The sequence below is a fragment of the Balaenoptera physalus genome (assembly GCF_965194825.1).
Source record: "Balaenoptera physalus genome assembly, chromosome: 16".
Lineage (NCBI taxonomy): Eukaryota > Metazoa > Chordata > Mammalia > Artiodactyla > Balaenopteridae > Balaenoptera > Balaenoptera physalus.
In genome coordinates this window covers 6659698-6679120 of record NC_138898.1, presented here as the reverse complement: position 1 = coordinate 6679120, position 19423 = coordinate 6659698, and the positions used below count along the sequence as shown (strand labels likewise).

The 19423-nt window shown below is 40.8% G+C and overlaps 1 protein-coding gene across 1 annotated transcript in view; it reads right to left on the bottom strand.

Moving 5' to 3' along the window:
- Positions 1-19423, bottom strand: part of LOC309644434 (beta-1,3-galactosyl-O-glycosyl-glycoprotein beta-1,6-N-acetylglucosaminyltransferase 7) — a 400935-nt gene that overhangs the window by 42791 nt on the left and 338721 nt on the right. The window lies entirely within an intron of this gene.

The following is a 19423-nucleotide window of genomic DNA, read 5'->3' as shown; positions in this document are numbered from 1 at the left end:
TTACTGTAAAGTGGTCCACCATCATGTTATACAAGATTCTGTACTTGAATACAGTATTCAGATACTGTAAAACCTTGGGACATGCTGCTGGCAGAGGCTCTGTGAGCAGGAGAGGAAAGGCCATACCTGGATTAGGTGCTGACACCAGTGAAAATGAAATGTTGTGCCTTCCATGAAGGAAAGGGACGGATGTAATCAACTGACCTCCAAATGGCTGGATAGACTCGTCGTGGAAAGGCATTTTATCAGGGGCTCCCTCAGCACACACTTTGCTGCTGGCAGATCAGACACCCAGCAGCAGTGACTGCTACATCAGCCTTGATGATCCAAGCTTGCTATTGGGCCCGTGTATATTTTCCATCCCTGCCACCATAACCATCCCATCATGCACTGTGGCAGCACTGGGAGGGTGATGACAGATATTGGCTGACATCAACCAGCCGAGTTATTCTGTCTCCTTGATTATTTGGTGCTTCTTCTCTGGTGGTTGCTGTCTGGTGGACGTTAACATGAGATGCAGGGGTCTTCACACTTTGCACCCACTCCAACGGTTCACCCACATGCCCTTTCCCCAAACCATATTGATCCCATTCTTCCAATCTCTCTGCTTCTGGGCTCCCAACCAACCATCTAAGCCATTATTCACCATCCAAGAGTCCATATTCTATCCTTAGGGCCCATCTCTTTCCCCATAGTGTACATCTGGGTGCACTGTCCAAAGCTCTGCTGTTGGGAGGATTTCACTGCTTGTTTTCTGGGTCGTCCCTGAGTGTGCAACAGCCTACTCCGACATGCTGAGCCAACTCATCCGTGCAACAAATCTGGTCCCTTTTGTCCTTTATCAGCTAGTCATAGGAGAACCTTCATGTGGCTGCAGGTCTGAACTGATGGATAAACAATGGTACAACCCTGGTGAATGATGTGGGGGACTGGGCCACCTGCTCATGGAGTTTACTTGTGCCCTTTGGCCTTGCTCCTTCCCAAGTCCAGATATGCCACGTGCACTGCACGATGCATTGCTGCTGGGCCTGACAGATCCTAGATCACCATGAGTAGCCTTGGCCACATGACCACTTGATATCCCATGGCCAGGCACTCTATCTCTACCGGGGGCAGTAGCATTCCAAGAGCTATTTTTTTTTTTTTAATTGTGTATAATTCTCTGCTGCAGAAAGCATGGCTATGCTCCAGAAACCTAGGGCTCTGCATTATTATTTTCCTACTGGAGGTTGCTATAAACTCCACTTTGCATCTTTCCCCACCACAGATGCTTCCAAAGCCATATGGGCTGTCAGGTCAAGTAGCCCAAGCAGCAGGATAATTGTACTGCAGCCTGGACCTCTGCAGAGCCTTTTTCTGCTCTAGGTTTACTCACTGCTGGAAGCTGTGAAGGTATGATGCCCATTCAGTGTCCCACCTTGAGAAAAGGGAGCCAAATCTTTACACCTCCTTGACAACAGGACAAACAAAAAACAAAAACAAAAACAAAAAAAACAGGGCAAAGATGCTCTCTTTAGCTAAAGGAAACACAGAGAGCAACTCATCTGAGACCCATCAACCACCGACACTCCCAGTTGCTGGAGAAAGAACGCCTCAGTCCTGAAGCGGGGGTCTGGGTGAGGCACCACACTGTCCACAACAGGATCTGGCTAAAAGGCCTAAGGGGAGTTTGCAGAGACAGAAGAATCAAGCAGATCATGGCAAAGGCAGGAGCCCAAGTATCTCAAATGAGAGAGAAAAGCAAAGACAGAGAGACAGACATACTGCCTGTTTTCCCAGCTCTTCCCTAAAATTGATTTCTGTAAGTATCCTCTGTGTCTTTAAAATAACTCATCTTTCCATAAACTTATCCGATTGGGCTTCTGTTCCTTGCAACTAAACATTCTCTGAGTGTCTGTAGGATTTTCTACCTATTGGCTGTAAGTAATTTAGAAGAAATCGTAGGAATTAAAACTTCCATGGTTTGAGAATGCAGTTCAAAGATTAGAAAGTACATTCACTGTTCATTTAAAGAGTGCTTTTAGTTTTATTTCAGTTTAACAAGTAGACACTGAAAATAGGTATATAAAACCTAAGGGTCTGATTAAAATGAAAACAACTCTTAAAATTAAGTCAAGCGGGGCTTCCCTGGTGGCGCAGTGGTTGAGATCTGCCTGCCAATGCAGGGGACACGGGTTCGAGCCCTGGTCTGGGAAGATCCCACATGCCACGGAGCAACTGGGCCCGTGAGCCACAAATTACTGAGCCTGCGCGTCTGGAGCCTGTGCTCTGCAACAAGAGAGGCCGCAATAGTGAGAGGCCTGCGCACCGTGATGAAGAGTGGTCCCCACTTGCCACAACTAGAGAAAGCCCTCACACAGAAACGAAGACCCAACACAGCAATCAAGCAATCAATCAATAAATAAATAAGAACGTGAATTTCTTAAAAAAAAAAAAAAGAGAAAAATAAAAGATATTCAAAAAAAAAAACAACATTAAGTCAAGCAACTTAAAGGCTTTATTTTACCAAAAGCATGGCTCTAATAGCATTCACACAATTTATTTCCTAAAGACCATATAATGCAAGATTTGGGGATGGTAAAAAAAATTTTAAAGCACAATCAGGGATATCGTCATTATAGAACCATCTATCTGTTGATGAGTTGTCAAATTATCTTGAGAAATAAGATCTGTTTTACCTTTATTCCCCACTAATTAATAACATTATCTTAAGAAACCTGTTGTATCAGTTAGCTACTGCTGCATAACAAACCACCCTAAATCTCAGTCCCTTAAAATAAGCATTTATTATTGGTCAAAGGATCAGCTGAGAAGTTTGTCTGGTCTCTGTCTGCCATGCTCACTCATACTTCTGAGATCAGCTGGACTTTAGGTAGATGGCACTGCTTTGCTGGGCTCTCTCACCCATATCTAGTCTAGGATGACCTTAACTGGAACCACTGGACTCTTCTCCATACGGATATTTATCTTCCAGCAGGCTAACCTGGGCTTGTTCTCATGGCAGAGGCTGGGGTCCAAAAGCCTGAGTTGGAAGTATTTAATTCCTCTTGCAGCCTAAGCTTAAACTGGCATGTAGTCAAATCCCTCACATTCTATTAGCCAAGGCAAGTCCCAGAGCAAACTCTGATTCAGAGATCAGGGAGGAGCTTCCATGATGGGAGGAGCTTCAAAGTCACAATGCAAGGGTCATGGATACAGAAGGAGAATGTTTAGAGTCATTTGTGTAATCTATCACAACTATGAAGACTAATAATCATTCTATTCAACAACCGGCTAGCTGTGTGACCATGATTAATTTAATTACCCTATCTGGTCCTCATTCTCTCAATTTATAAAATAGATAATAATATAAAACCTACCTCAACATTGTTGTAAGTATTAAATAAGGCAACATATAGTGCGTGTCACAACACCTGAAACATACTCAACAAGTACTATTATTTCTTATTGATATTATTTGTAAACTTCCTCATGTGTATATTAAAACTTTCTTTATAGATCCATGAGTGGGGTTGGGCATGGATGAACAGGAGATGACAGTGCACTCAGAAGTGAAGAACAAATGCCTTTACATTATATTTCACCAAGTCCAATTCTCTCTGGCCTAAGCTATCTCTTGATGAGTAGATAAGTTATTTTATGCCAAAATGAGAACTTCACAAATGGTTACCCAAGAAGGAAAAGACAAGAGTTCAAAGGGCAACTACAAAGATGTCAAAAACGAAAGCTAGATGATTTGAAAATAAAGGCACTGCTTTTACATTTGGCTTTATTTGCACTTTTCATTGGTATTCTGTATTAGTACAGAACAGTAGCTAATCTAATCTATATTTACAGCTTGTAGAACAGCTAGGTTATTAACAGAACACTTCTTCTACGGCCTTTTCTTTCAAAAATGTTCTAAATGAAGGGGAATTACTCTATCTTAACTGAGAACAACAAAGTCAGAGAAAATTATGGGCAAAAGCTAATTTCCAAATATAGGGTTTTATATTAATAGAGATTTCCTTTATCAAACTCATACCACTTTCGATTTTGAGTATCTTTGCTGAAGAGTTTCTTTATCTTCTACTACTGTATCAGTGTTTATTCAAGTTATATTCTTTTTCAAGATGACTAGTTGAAGTAAAGTAAAAATTCAAAAACAAAAGGTGTGCATATAGACTAGAAAACACATTTGAACATTAACCTAAAATTAAATGTGGTAAAAATATGATTTCCCATTGTAAACAACTGTAAACTGCCCAAAAATTTGTTAATATAGATAAAATGGACCAAATCCTTAAAAGGTACAAGCTACCAATACTAACACAAGGAGAAATCAATAAACTGAATAAGCCTACATCTATTAATTGAATAAGAAATTAATAACATTCTAAGAAAGAAAGCACCAGGCCCAGATGGTTTCACTGGTGAATTCTAGTAAACACTGAAGGGAGAAATGACACCAAGTCTTCACAATCTATCCAAGAAAACAGAAGTAGAGGGAACATTTCCTACCTCGTTCTATGAGAACAGAATTACCTAATACAAAAACTAGATGAATACATTATAAGAAAGGTAAACTATAGACCAATACCTCTCGTGTACCTAGATGCAAAATCCTCAACAAATATTAGCAAATCGTATTCAATAACGTATAAAAGGAATCCCACAACTGAGGTTTATTAAAGATACATAAGGTTGGTTAACATTTGAAAATCAATCAGTATAATCCACCACATCAATAGGCTAAAGAAGAAAACTCACATAATCATATATATTGACACCATGAAAGCACTTGACAAAATCCAACAAACCACTCATGATAAAAACTCTCAGCAAACTAAGGATAGAGAAGAAATGTCTCAATTTCTCAATTCAAATTAAAGAACAGCTACAAAACACCTGCTGCTAAAATCATACTTAATGGTGAAAAAGTGGACATGTCCCCTAAAATTGAGAACAAAGCAAATTTGGCCTCTCTTGTCACTTTTATTCAATATCATACTACAAGTCCTAGCTAGTGCAATAAGGCAAGAAAAGAAATAAAAGGTATACAGATAGAAAATAAATAAATAAAATTGTCTTTATTCATAAACTACATGCTTATCTATGTAGAAAATCTGAAAGGATTGACACACACACACAAAAATAAATCTCCTGGAACTAATAAGCAAGTACAGAAATAGCAGGCTTCCTGTCACAAGGTTAATAAACAGAGGTCAATTTCTTTTTTATATATCAACAATAAACAACTGAAATTTAAAATTACAAAAACAATGCCATTTACAGTGGCACCCAAAATAAATGAAATACTTAGGGATACATGTAACCAAATATAAACAGGATCTAAATGTAAAACATTACAAAATCCTGGTGAAAAGTCAAAGAAAAATGACACAAATGGAGATATATTCCATGCTCATGGATTAGAAGATTCAATATTGTTAAGATGTTAATTCTCCACAACCTGATCTACAGACTTAATGTAATTCCAATAAAAATCCCAGCCAGCTATTTTATAGATAATAAAAAACTGACTCTAAGGTTTATATGGAAAGACAAAAGTTTAGCCAATACAATACTGAAGATGAAAAACAAATTTGGAAGAATCATAGTACCTGATTTCAAGACTTACTACAAAGCTACAGTAATCAGGACAGTGTCTTATTGGTGAAAAAACAGACAGATAGATCAATGAAGCAGAACAGAGTACCGAGAAACAGAGCCACATAAATATAATCAGCCAATTTTTGGTGAAGGAGCAAAGGCAATTCTTAAAATGACTAAGAAGGTACCAATCAAAGTTAGGTTGGATGGTCAGTCTTACTACAGAAGTTATGGTATGTACTTAGTACAACCAGCCCATGGCCTTAAACACGATCTTTAGCCATGACCCTCAGTAAAACAAACACAGAGACAATACTCTTGAGAGAACCTCTTGAGGTGTTAATTGAACTGACATGCCTTTTCTATAAGCCAGACTATCGGGTTGAGGCTTCCTTGAGACCTACTACAGTTGAACAAAAATAAAAAATTCATTCTCTTTTCATAAGGGAACTCTAACAATGGGAGTTCCAGAATAAAAAGGGATCTTTTGTTTTGATGTCTTTTTTCTTGTTGCCATTTGAGTTTTTCAATTCAGAGAGCCAAATGAAAAATCAAGCTGTATCCAAATCACAAGGCTATCACTTATATAAAAAGAATCTTAAAAGAAACTCAAAATGCTTCAGAGCCCATGGACTTCTTGGATCAATGGCATGAATGCAGATGTGGCCACATGGAGAATCTTAAGTTAAGATGACCCCTATTCCCGACAAAGTTTACGAAGTCAATGTATACCTGGATATATTTGATTTAGTTTTAGCCTTTTGTGCATTTTTGGAAGCAATGACACAATCTGCTTATGTCATTACCATCAGCATCAATGATGTGTCATTCCAAGAGCAGAAAAAAGAAAGTCTGAAAGAAAGAGAAAAATCAAAGAATGTTTATAATGAGAAAATTGTATGTTGAAGAGGAAGGCAGCAATTCTTGAAAATACTATAAGAAAATTCTTAAAATAGCAGCAATTTTTCTTGTTAACAGCATTGGAAATAAGACAGCAGCAGTATTTTGGTGAGCATGATATTTTTATGTTAATAATAAGTTGCCAAGAAGATAACTGGGAAATTGCAGACTTTAGAAATTAGGTTCATTGGCCACATGTTCCTATCCTCCCTGGGGAGAGAGATTCGTCTGAACTTTTCAAAAACCTGAAAAGAGCCAAAATAAACCATGCTTCTTATTTCTTGAGATTTTTTTAACTTAGCTGATGTAAATTTCTTTATAGGAAGTGAAGTATTTATGGGAAGTTACAGGTCAAATTCTGGCTCCATCTCTTACCAGGACCCATCATATCGTTAGCGTTCAAAAACACTACATATTATTCTTATTGCAGCTGCAATTCAGCATGCCCCACAAACCCTCCCCTATTCCACCACACATGCCCTGTCTCAGGTTTCTTGTTTTATATCCCTTTCCAAAACCCTTCAAATGATGAATGGTGTGATTGTGGGGATGTGAAACTGACTTTTAACCCACACCAAAACCTGCCTACCCATCAGCATGTGTGTTGGGTTATTTCTTCTTCCATTCAGTCACATGTAGAAGGCTGCCCACTTCCTCCAAATGGTGGGACCATTTGTCAAATCATTCTTGAAAGTTCACCCAGTTCAGTTCAGTTCAACCATTCACCCAGGAAAATCTCTCATTTTTTTGTAGGCATCCCTTGGTTTTGACCAATATGGCCACACTTAGCTTGTTAAATCCCATATTTAATTGAAAAATTATATTTAAAAAAAAAAAAAAAACCTCATATTTAATTGAACACTTACTATGTGTGAAGAGCTATGCTCAATTGAGTATGTGTTCAAAGAAAACAGATAGTCCCTGACATTTTGATACTTAGAACATAGTAGAGAGACAAACAATAAACAAGTAATCAAGCAAAAAAAATAGATAAATATAGAATTATACATTGTGACAAATGCTACAAAGAAAATGAACCTGACACAGCATAAGTGCTGGAGATGCTCCTACTTAGACTGCAGTGAAGGAAGATCTCTTAAATGCACAGAGAAATGACTAGTTTTAAGCTGAGGAGTGACAAACTTGGATTCACATTTTCAAACAGGCACTCTGGCTGCTCTGTAGGAAAATAACCAAAGCACAACCATGTGCGTGAGGAAACCAGTGAGGCGCCTATTACGGACATCCAGGCAAGAAATGGTCCCAGCTTGGACGAGAAGAACCTTACTAGTAGCTACAGAGAGAAGTGTATGCCTTTGAGGGATATCTGTGAAATAGCAATGGCAGAATTGGATGTTGAGGGTGAGGAGTCGAAAAGAGAGTATCCAGGGTCACGGCCAGGCAGAGGTGGACTTGTCATGAAGCCATGGAGATGAAGCCTCAGTTCCCTCCTTACAGAGACACACATCCAAGGCTTTGTTTGGGGCGGGAGGTGGGGTGGTCTTAGCAATAAGTTCATGTGATCATTTTGCTGTTAACATTCTCAAAAGTAAAACATATGTATACTTCTTTAAATGGAGTGTCCTCAGATTACACAAGCCTCAGACCCCCCAAAACTCTATTTACCTGTTTTCAACTTTGAGCTTTAACCACCGGTAGATGGGGCTCCCCCTTTATGGAGATGAGGAACAAGGGAGGCTGGGAGGGTCAGAATTCCATTGGGATGTGGGAGTTTGGGATACCTGCCAGGCACTCAGGTCATCAGACAAGATCCTAATTGACTTCCAGATCTTTTCAAACATCACATCCACAGGAAAAAAAAAATTCCACCATTGACAATAGTCAGCTTCTAAATTAGTGGTTCTTCATATTTAAAAATTATCCTTTATAATTTAGAAAACTTACAGACTTTTCCTTCAGAAAATGCACTTAAAAGTCATAGTTTCATTTACCCTGAGCCAAGAGCTCATCTCTTCTCCAAATGCAGTCACCACTCACCACCCTATGGGAGAGGCAAAGACTAGATGTTCCATTTTCCCAAAGATTACCCTGGTAGACACAACATTTTGTTTTCCTGTATGAATTTTGGGATGTTTGTTTAAAATCAGCCATACTGCTTTGTAGTCTCATCTTATCCCCACAATAGCTATACATTCAAGAACACTGGAGACAACATGGTTTCTATGCTTACACCTTCTGAGAATGTTTATTTTCAAAGCAGATTTTCATCTTTTGTGTGTTCCCAGGCAATGCTATTTTAAAGAACTGAATGTATTTCTAGCCTCAGTAACACGTGCTGGGTTTTTTTAAGAGCATCAGCCAATCACTGGAGAAATTCATAAATACTAAATATTGCTCTGCAGAATGCCTTTTGCTCACTCCCTCCTCTGGTGTCACTCAAACGTCCTTCTGTTTATTCACCGAGTCGTATTACAATGCCTCTCAATTTTCTACCTAATTCCATGATAAACCTGGGAAAAAGAAGTATGGGGAGATGTTCCTTCCCCACTTTACTTGTAGGAAAATGAAAAGGTTATTTATCAAATCATCAAACCATCAGTACAAATTGTATTAAGACCTGAATTCCGTTTCCTATGACAATAGCAACTTCGGCAAGACTGGCCTGTCCAGAAATTAAAGGGATCCCGTGAAACAAAGAGGACCCTCAGTAAGTTTGCAGTCCTCACATGGACCCCAAATCTTATTATCCTAGGCAGGCCCCTATCCATCTGTCACCTTCACTAGACGGAGAGCTCCTTGAGGACAAAGGCGCTCATGAACCTACCTTTGTGACCACACACTTCTGCACAGAGTAAATATGAAATACACACAAAGGAACTGAATGGTGAGATTGGTTCGGCTACTTGGCCTTGCTGAATCTGTGGCTTTTCAATTTTGTTTTGGTTTTCAGCTATAATTTTGGGGGCGCCTACTACCCTGCAGGAACTTTATCAGGCATGCTCCACAAACTGTCTCTTCATCACTCATAAGAATCATGCTAGTGATATTTTCCCCATTTTGCTAATGAAAAAGCAGCTCCAAGAACACTTGCCGGACTTCTCATGCTCCTTCCACTCTCCCACACTCACTCCATCACTCACTCTGTTGCTGCTACCCTGGCCTCCAGAATGTCCATCAGACAACTGAAGCATCAGCCTACCCCAGGACCTTTGTCCTTGCTCTTTTTTTTTTCTTTTGGCCATGTCACAAGGCATGCAGGATCTTAGTTCCCCAACCAGGGATCGAAGCCGAGCTGCCTGCAGTGGAAGCGCCAAGTCTTAACCACTGGACTGCCAGGGAAGTCCCTGCACTTGCTATTCCTTGTGCCTAGAAGGTCATTTTCCCCAGCTGTCTATACACTCACTTCTTCTTGTCATCTACCTTTCAATGCCATTTGTTCAGAGAGGCTATTCCTGAGCACTCAATTCAAAACTCTTTCTTTCCCGACCACTTTCCATTCTTCTGCCCTGTTTTATGTTTTGTCATAGCACTTATCGCTACCTGTCAGTATGTGACATTATGCAATACATCTTGAGTTCAACTGTTTCCTAAAATTTTAGAATTCCAGACATAATGTTGACCGGCTTCACATGACTTAATTTTGTAGCTGTTGGGTTTTCCCCCCATCGTTTTGTGTTTGTACGTGACGTTTTTCCAGGTACTGGTTGATATGGTTTAGGCAGGTAACAGAAGATGCCAGTTTGAAGGCGTTGCAAGCACCATCACCACCACCACCCCTGTGGAACGTTTCACTGCATTCTTTTTGATTGGTAGACATTTATTATTTCCTGTTTCTTCTTTTATTGCTATCAGCACCATTTTCCACCCCAGGCAAGGTTAACTAAAAATTAATCCACAAAAATATTAAAATGTGGATATGTTCCCTAAGCCTTGTTTTTCATTTATCATCTTTACGTCCTTGCCAGTAAACTTTTCTGGCATTTGTTTTAACTTTGCATTCAATGAGAATTGATGGAGTGTAGGGGTATGAGTCTGGCTGTGATCAAAATTTCACAAAAGGATGTAACTAATAACAAAACCGGCAATGAGGATGATAGCTGACATTTAATGAGCATAGACTACATGCAAGGCGGTGCTATATGTGCTTCAGATGTGTCTTCAGATAATCCTTAGAGCAACCTTATCACACAGCACTATTATTCTCACATACAGATGAAGAGAACAAGCACAAGAGGCTGGAAAACATGCTGACAAGTAAGTGGTAGAGATAGGATTTGAACCCGGGCAGTCTGACCTAAAGTGCTCCTACCTGCTCTGTAATGTTGCTGGCACATCTGGGAGCTGCTACCAGTTTTCAGTCCCTGAGATTCAATACAGTCATCTTTCAGGAATGTATAAGTGCAGGAAGAAAAAGCAGACAGATCCAGAAGGCTGATACACAGTGAGTCAATGTGAGATGAGCCTTGAGGTTGACTACTTATGTAGTGCTTCTCTAAGTGCTTACACATGTCATAAAGTTTCTGGTCTCCCATCAACCCTAAGAGGCAGGAGATATTATTAGGCTCATTTTACTTTTAGGGAGACAGAGGTGTGGAAAGGAGAAGTCATCTGTCTAAGTTCACAGAGCTGGTAAGAAGAACTAGGAGTCATGCCCCGGGCAGCTTGATACAAAATTCACACCCTTCCCAAGACTGCTTTGTCCTTAACAGACTGAAGCTTTTGTTAAGATGCAATACTTCACGGTGACTTTTTATTTATCTTTTTTCCTTTTTTCATCTAAAAAGCTCGAGGGACAGACTGTGCGGTGCAAGGAGGCTTTAAGCCATGAATACTCTTTAAAACTTAAAACAGTAAAAAATAATAGGAGAGTAGGAAAGAGCAACAGTTCCCATAAATCAAGGGGTTTTTACCCTGCTTCATCTGAGCATTTCCAATTGGCATGGAGTTTTCCAAACAACAAGCTTTTATGTATGTGGGGGACTTAGAGTCAATCGATAGCCTCAAATTTCACATTATTAAAGTAATTCTGAACCTGTCAAGAATTCTGACCCATAAACCACGTGTCTATGTTGGAACTGGATCAGCCACGGAATGGGTCAAAAATCTCATTTTTCAATCCACTTCATCAACCAGACAGTAATTGACAAGTACCCCCCAGAGTAACTCAACTCATTTATGAAAACAATTAGAAGAGAAGCTTTGGGGGATCAAGAAATGTTGCCCACAGGAGATGAACCATCAAACCCATGCCTTTAATCACGTTTTTAAGCGTGGCCATTTGAAAATAATCGGGAATTGTCAACAAACTCCCATGTCATGGTGAAAAGCAATACTGACATGCTCTATGTTTTGTTGGTATTTTGGCACAGAGTTGAAAGGTCGGGTGGCAAAGTGCTTCACAAAATTAGCATGCACAGGAATCCCCTGTGGGAAAGGGGAGGAAATTTGTTAAAATGCAAACTCTAATTCAGTAGGTCTGGGTTGGAGCCTAAAATTTTATTATACATTCCTAACAATCTTGCAGGTGATGGGGTACATTTTGAATATAAAGCTTACATCATGGAAAAGTCACAGGCTTTCAAATCAGACACACTTGGGATTGAACCCCATCTCTGCCACTGCTTGGCTGTACGACCTTGAGCAACCTTTAACTTCTCTGAGCCTCCGTTTTCTCATTTGTCCAATTTGCCTGATAAGACAGAACCCATAAGATCGCCCTGCAGTGTCTGGAAAAGAGTTGGAATTCAATAAAGAGAAGCCATCCTCCAGTCATAATGCATATTATTATGCTAATATTAATTATTATTATTATCTAAAAAGATTGAGACAAAATGGAAAAGATGCTAGAGGTGAAGTTAAAGATGTGGGTGAGATCCCAAAAGCCATCAAATAAGGTTCTTCTGTTCGTTTATTGAGCATCCTCTGTGCAAGTCACGGCTTGAGGACTTTACATGCATCACTCCTACAACTGAAGGAGTAAATCATCTCATTTAGTCATTGCTATGACCCATGAAGAAGGTACTAATACCACCTGCATCTCACAGAGAAGGAAACTGAGGCTCCGATTTACTAACTTACCTAAGATTTCATGGCCCACAAGTGACAAAGGAGGGACTTGAACTCGGCTCTTCTAGCTCTCAAGCTCTTGCTCTTAATCATTAGTAAATGGTCTTGAGTATACAGCTGGCAGGCGAAGTTGAGCGAGGTGTGGTCCCTACCTTAGACGAGCCCCCAGTCCCCTGGTGGAGGCTGTCTGAGGACAATTTGAGATACACCTCCAACAGACAAAATCACTCTAATTACTCTGAAAGAACTGGAAAGCCCCATCAATGAGGCATCCACTTACCTAGCTTTGCAATGAGAATCTGAGTGTTAGGGTGTCTTTGGGAAGAATCTGTGCATATGCGGAGGTCCGCAGTTATTCTTAGAATCCCAGCTGCTCTAGAAGCAAGCGATTCAAAGCACTCTGCCCGAATTGCCTTCCCTATTGAATGGAGCCACCTTCATGGAATTATCCCGTCCCTGTTGTGTTAAATTGTTTTTCACATTTCCTCTAGTTCCTGCTATGTAATCCTGAGCAATTCATTTGCTGACTTACTGATGCTGGACACAGGTGAGAGACCCTAGCAAATACAGCTCGGTTTGATTGTATAACTCAGGGCTCTTTTTGCCGCAAGTGACAGAAATCCAATTCAGACTAGTTTAAGGGAAAAAATGTTATTTATTGACTCACCTACCTGAGAAATCTAGGGTGATGATCTGACTTCAGGAACAGCTAGACCCAGGGAACAATGCCAGTAGGACCTAGTCTCTCTACCTCTCAGTTCTGCTTTCCTTTGCACTGGCTTAATTCTCAGGTGTCTTCTGATGGTAGCAAGGCAGCCCACAGGAACTCTACGCCTACATTGCTATCAAAATGTAAATTCCCTTTCCAATGGTTTCAAGAGACGTCCTGGATTTATCTCCAGTGGACTGATTCGGGACATGTATCTATCCTTAAAACAATCACCATGGCCAGGGGGATCGAGTATGCTGATTGGCCAGGACTTGATCATGTGACCACCCCTGAGGCGTAGTGGGACAGGGTCATCCAGGGACCATGTGGACGGGGTGTGGGAAGAGTGGTCTACTGAGATGCTGTTGCCAAAACAAGTGCTGGGCTGATGAAAACATCAGAACGTTGCCACAGTGCTGATGGACAAGGTCTCACAAGATACCAAGAAACGACAAAAGGACTGGAGGGAACAGAGTTAGGAGTGTGAGATGCGCTGCAGAGGATTTATCCCATCTTTCCCGATCATCATTTCCAACCGCATAATACGGAGACTTAAAACGGAGGAGGAATGCAGGCTTGTGCCGGGACACAGCGTTTCTCACAACTGCTATTAACTCCTGGTCTAAAACGGTACCACTTTTGAGGCAGACGTAAGGCACAGTCCTACCCACCTTCCCTGTGGCTCTCTAGGTACTGGAACATGATACAATTTCCCAAGTCAGTACAAAAGCAATTCATCTTTATCATCTATCTTTTAGGTTTTGCCAAGACCCCAAACAGCAAAGACGTCTGTAAATGAGGGACCCTCCTGAGCAAACTAATGGAACAGCAATGCGGACCCTGGTGCTGACAACTGTGGCAAAATGCCTTCTGATTGCCACCGAGTCAGTCTGGAAAGGAAAAAAGGGAAAACAAAATATGCGCATATCTGCATGCGCATACACACACAGTTTTACAGAAATCATTTAGTTCAATGCAGTAGACCACCCAGTGTTAAAGAGTTAAGCCAAAGGTAGAAACAGAATAATTACTATGACCAGCACAAATTCTGCTTGAGGCCTCAGGGACCTGGATACCATAGAAATAGCAATTGTATTCAAGGCTATTTTACCTGATCCACATATCAGTGAAGAAGTTTCATATTTGGGGAATTTAATGATCCACAGAAAATTGCCAGCAAGTTAAAGAACTATATAGTGTTGATTACTGGATTGGATTTCTACACCGTTTTCAGTTTGACCTCTTGACAAGGGACACCACAGGACTGATGAACTTAACAAAAATACTTGGAAACTCAGCAGAGAGTGCAAATCTAAGATGAAGTGATACTGGAATTATTTTCCAGGATATGACTTTTACAAAGCTGTCCCTCTTTGCTTAGAGAATTCAGCATTGCTATTAATTGTAAGTGACAGGAACCCCAGTTCAAACTGGCTTAAGCAGAAAAGACAATTTATTATGTAACTGAACAATCCTGCGGCAGCTGCAGGCATGGTTGTGTCAAGGACTGCAATGATGTCATCAGGATTTGGTTTCTCTCTCCCCGTCAGCTCTGCCTTCCACTGCACTGCTTTCATCCTCAAGTTCATTCTGTGGTTCCCAGTGGCTCCAGACTTAAATCATCCCAGATTAAAGATGACAGGAAACAGACTCTCTTACTTGTATTTCCATCACAAGTCCTCTGATACCCTCCGAAGAGGCCAACGTGGACCCTGTGTCTCTCCTGGACCAGTCACCATGGCCAGAGGAGTTTTATTTAGTCCCTGATTGGCCAGTTCTGGCTCACTGGGTCCACCCAAGGAGCAAAGAACAAAGCTCCTTTTAGTGGAGATGGGGCTAGTTCCTCAAAGGAAACGTAGGATAGTATTGCCAGGAGAAAAGAAAATGCCTTCTTCATAGACACAGAAAATATCTATTAAAAAGGGTTTGGGGGAAATTAAAGCTTCCATCAAGGCTAAGAGCAAATGGTTGTTCACAGGTGGACAAAGCAACTTTCTTAGTTTTTCTGACTCTCCCCTTTTCCTGTCATTTTTCTGCTTGCAATACAATTCACTTCCAGCCCGTCTGAAAATCAAACCACAGACTCCACAATCCAGGGCCCACTGTTAGATGAACTTCTTTTCTTCAGAAAAGAAAAATGATTATGAATTTTGTAAATGATTTTTCCTTTCTGATCTAGGCAACTAAACCAGCCCCTTAAGGGGGCTGGTTTGATATCAATTAACTAGAAATTATGCGGGTACTCAATGTCATATCAAACAATAAGACTTTTGGAAGGCACAGTGAAGAAAATATGCATGGAGAATCTCCAGCCACACAGAACTTTAGGTTCATGGGGAGTATAGGAAAGGGACGTTGAAAGGATATGGTAAAACCCAAAGAAATAAGAGTTGCTGTCCTTTTAATGCACAAAATGGGGAAATTTATTTTTCTTCAGTAGGACATATGCTTCCATGTTTTTGTCAACAGACGTTCCCTTTCCTTAATTAAACATTAATGAGTAAGTTCACCATTAGTAAAACTCACAGTAAAACTTCAAAGAGCTTTCATTTCCTTTAGAAATCATGGCCCTCTCCCAACTTCTCACAGCACTCTTGCTGCTAAAAATAATTAAACAAAGAATACACAGTTGGTTTTTAAATGAACAGAAAGTGTATTAAGGAAGTTCCTGTCTGTGGAATACAATCTTTCTCTAAAAAAGGATCATTGTGTAAAGTGAATAACCACTCCCAAACCAGGGGTAAAGAACAGATATGTCCCAACTCTTCTTGATTCAGTGACCACCTAGAGCAAGGGCCAGCAAACCTATCCTGGGAAAGGTTAGATAATAAATATTTTTGGCTTTGCAAGCCACACAGTCTCTGCCCCAACTATGCAACTCTAGCTTTGCAGGAGAAAAGCAGTCATAGACAATATGTAAACTAGTGAATGGGGCTGTGTTCCAATAAAACTTCATTTATAAAAACATGCAGGGGGCCAGATTTAGCCCCACAAGCCATAACTTGCTGATCCCCGATCTAGATCACTGTGTGCGAAGGATTCTGAGGTTCTGTCTGAGCTCAGCAGAAAAGATCGTGCGGTCAATTAGTGAGGTCTGCCAAAGGCTTGGGAAAGAAGGGTCACAGCGCGTAAGCCACACATCTGCTACGCTTGCAAGCTGACCAGTTTGTCATTTCAGCCACATGCTCCCACATGCCCCCTGTGTCAGGAATTGTGACCGCGCTGCCTAGGGTGGAAGGTGTAGCCTGCGTTTCCTTTTGAGGTTAACTGATTGCCCTAGATAGGGATCAAGCTCACAACCTTGGCCTCATTAGCACCAGCCTTAACCATGTAGCTGAGACATCTTGCTACAGATCAGGCTGCTGGAAAAGCAGGGAAAAAAAAAAATAATGTCCTTGTTCTTTTGAAAATGGGAGCAACTCACACTGGGAAAATGATCATTAGAAGAACAAAGAGTTAGCGTCTGTCCCAATTTAACCTCTTGTCATTAGATATCCTTAGCTCCCCTACTTCAGGGCTTGTGGATTCATGAAACTTATAGTAGGCGTGCTACACCTTGAATAAACACAGGCAAATGCTATCTCCTTTACGAGGCTGATAATGCACTATTTAGTAAGAAAACAGGAAATCATTTCCAAACTATATAATATGGGAAAACGAAAAGAAAGTATAGGTTGATATCACTTATATGTGGAATCTAAAAAAAACGGTGCAAATGAACTTACCTACAAAACAGAAATAGAGTCACAGATGTAGAAAACAATCTTACGGTTACCAGGGGGGAAAGGAAGGGAGGGATAAACTGGGAGATTGGGATTGGCATATACATGTTACCAAATATAAAACAGATAATAAGGACCTACTGCATAGCACAGTGAACTCTATTCAATACTCTGTAATGACCTACATGGGAATAGAATCTAAAAAAGAATGGATATATGTATATGTATAACTGATTCTCTTGGCTATACAGCAGAAAGTAACACAACATTGTAAATCAACTATACGCCAATAAAAATGTTAAAAAGAAAGAAAAGAAAGCACAGGAATTCATAACACTGTGAATTCTTTTTCCCCTCCAACCATGTCATAAGTGTAGGTAAAAACAAACTGTTACTTTTTGAAAGAGATCTCCTAAAATGAAAGCAGAAAACCAGGTATTTCGAAGATTTTAATTATACCTGTTGTTTGGAGGTCTTTACGCTGATTATGAAGGTGTTTAGGAAACACCTATAAAGTGGATGTACCAATGAATGAAACTCCTTAACATATAAGCAGAGCTGGCTTCACTGGCATGTGACCCATACTGTCACCCATGACCCGGGGCTCAGAAGGGCCCCCCACACGGAAGAGCCCTGCCCTGGGCTTAATGCTCAACTGTCGCCATCTTGAAATACTTAATAATTTTTTAACCTGGGGCTCCACATTTTCATTTGGTACTGGGCCCCCCAATTATGTAGCCAATCCTGAATGTACAAGTCACTGAATATAATTCACTTCTAGTGTCCTCAATGCAATTTGGTGAAAGGTATCCAGGGACTGTTCCCTTCCTTCCTTCCTTCCTTCCTTCCTTTCTGCTTTCATCTTTTTCATTCATCCACTCAACAATACATTTGTGAAGGCCTTCTCTGTGCCCCCCAGAGTTTTAAGTTCCTTCCAACTAATCTGATCGTTACAACTACTCTGTACAAAGGAGAAACAAAGACTCAGGCCATGTATAAGGCCACGTGGCTGCAAATGTCAGATCCGACACATGGCCCTTGGCCTATGGGATTTAGGAGTCTGATCTTTTCACCACTTCTCAAATCTTACTTTAGAAAAGTCTCAAATATAGTTATTTTTCTTCACATCCCATGTTACCCAGAACCCTCAAACAACTCCCCAAAGAGTGACCCTTGACCTCATCTAGCACCACTTCAAAAGTTCACTTAAATAAAACGAGATTCCACAAACATACAAGTGGATGGTAAGTTACAGCTAATTTACCAGGCACCAAACCGCACTGCCAAGTTCCTGGCTATGCCTACCTGTGCTTTCCTGAACTCACAGATAAAAGCTGAAACCCAGCCAAACAGCCCTTGGGAATCTTGGTCAGTCTGTTCCCCAAATTGCTGCTGAGAATGGTAAAAAAAATAATAATAATAATAAAAATAAAAATCATTTTACTGTCTTACTATGGCAGATATTTTCAAGCTTGTAAATTTTTTGAAATGCAAGGGAAATTCAGCTCAAAGTTTGAGACCCTCATGTTATTATCACAAACAGCAGAGTAAGTAAGATGACTTCTTCGGAACTCTCCATTGAGAAACTTGAGATGCTGGGACAAATATGCCCGATGTCAGCACAACCATTAGACTTAGCAACTTTCTGGCCAGGGCCATGCATTTTAATGGGGCTGCGTTTCCAAGAACATTTCCTCTGACAGGTGAGAGAAATGTGAGTTTGGCTTTTCCACCCTAGCACACTGACAGCTTTGACCACCGAAGAGTTAATACTGAAAATACCTGTGCTGTAATTATGTCAGATTCACGCTTATTTGGTGGGAAAGGAGGTTTCATTAATCTGGTCAAAAGAAAACTTAAATGTCAATCGGAGATATTCTGAACATTTGGTACCAAAGAACCTCAAGGCGTTCCCCTCTCCCCAGTTGGTCCCTGAAGTTAACTGCTAGCACTGTCCAGAGTCACCAGACCCAACCCCCAGCAACACATCAAGATGCATTTAGCCAGGGCTTCCCTGGTTGCGCAGTGGTGAGAATCTGCCTGCCAATGCAGGGGACACAGGTTCGAGCCCTGGTCTGGGAAGATCCCACATGCCGCGGAACAACTAGGCCCGTGAGCCACAACTACTGAGGCTGCGCGTCTGGAGCCTGTGCTCCGCAACAAGAGAGGCCGCGATAGTGAGAGGCCCGTGCACCGCGATGAAGAGTGGCCCCCGCTCGCCGCAACTAGAGAAAGCCCTCGCACAGAAACGAAGACCCAACACAGCCAAAAATAAAAATATACTAAAAATAAATAAATTAAATAAAATTTAAAAAAAAAAAGAATTATCTCCCTATATGTTAAAAAAAAAAAAAAAAGATGCACTTAGCCAAATGACCCAGACAGGGAAGCTGTTCATAACACCTCTCTGAAACAGAGCACTCGACACTTGCACGGGGACACGTCCCTTATCACTCACCCCAGGACACAGCAG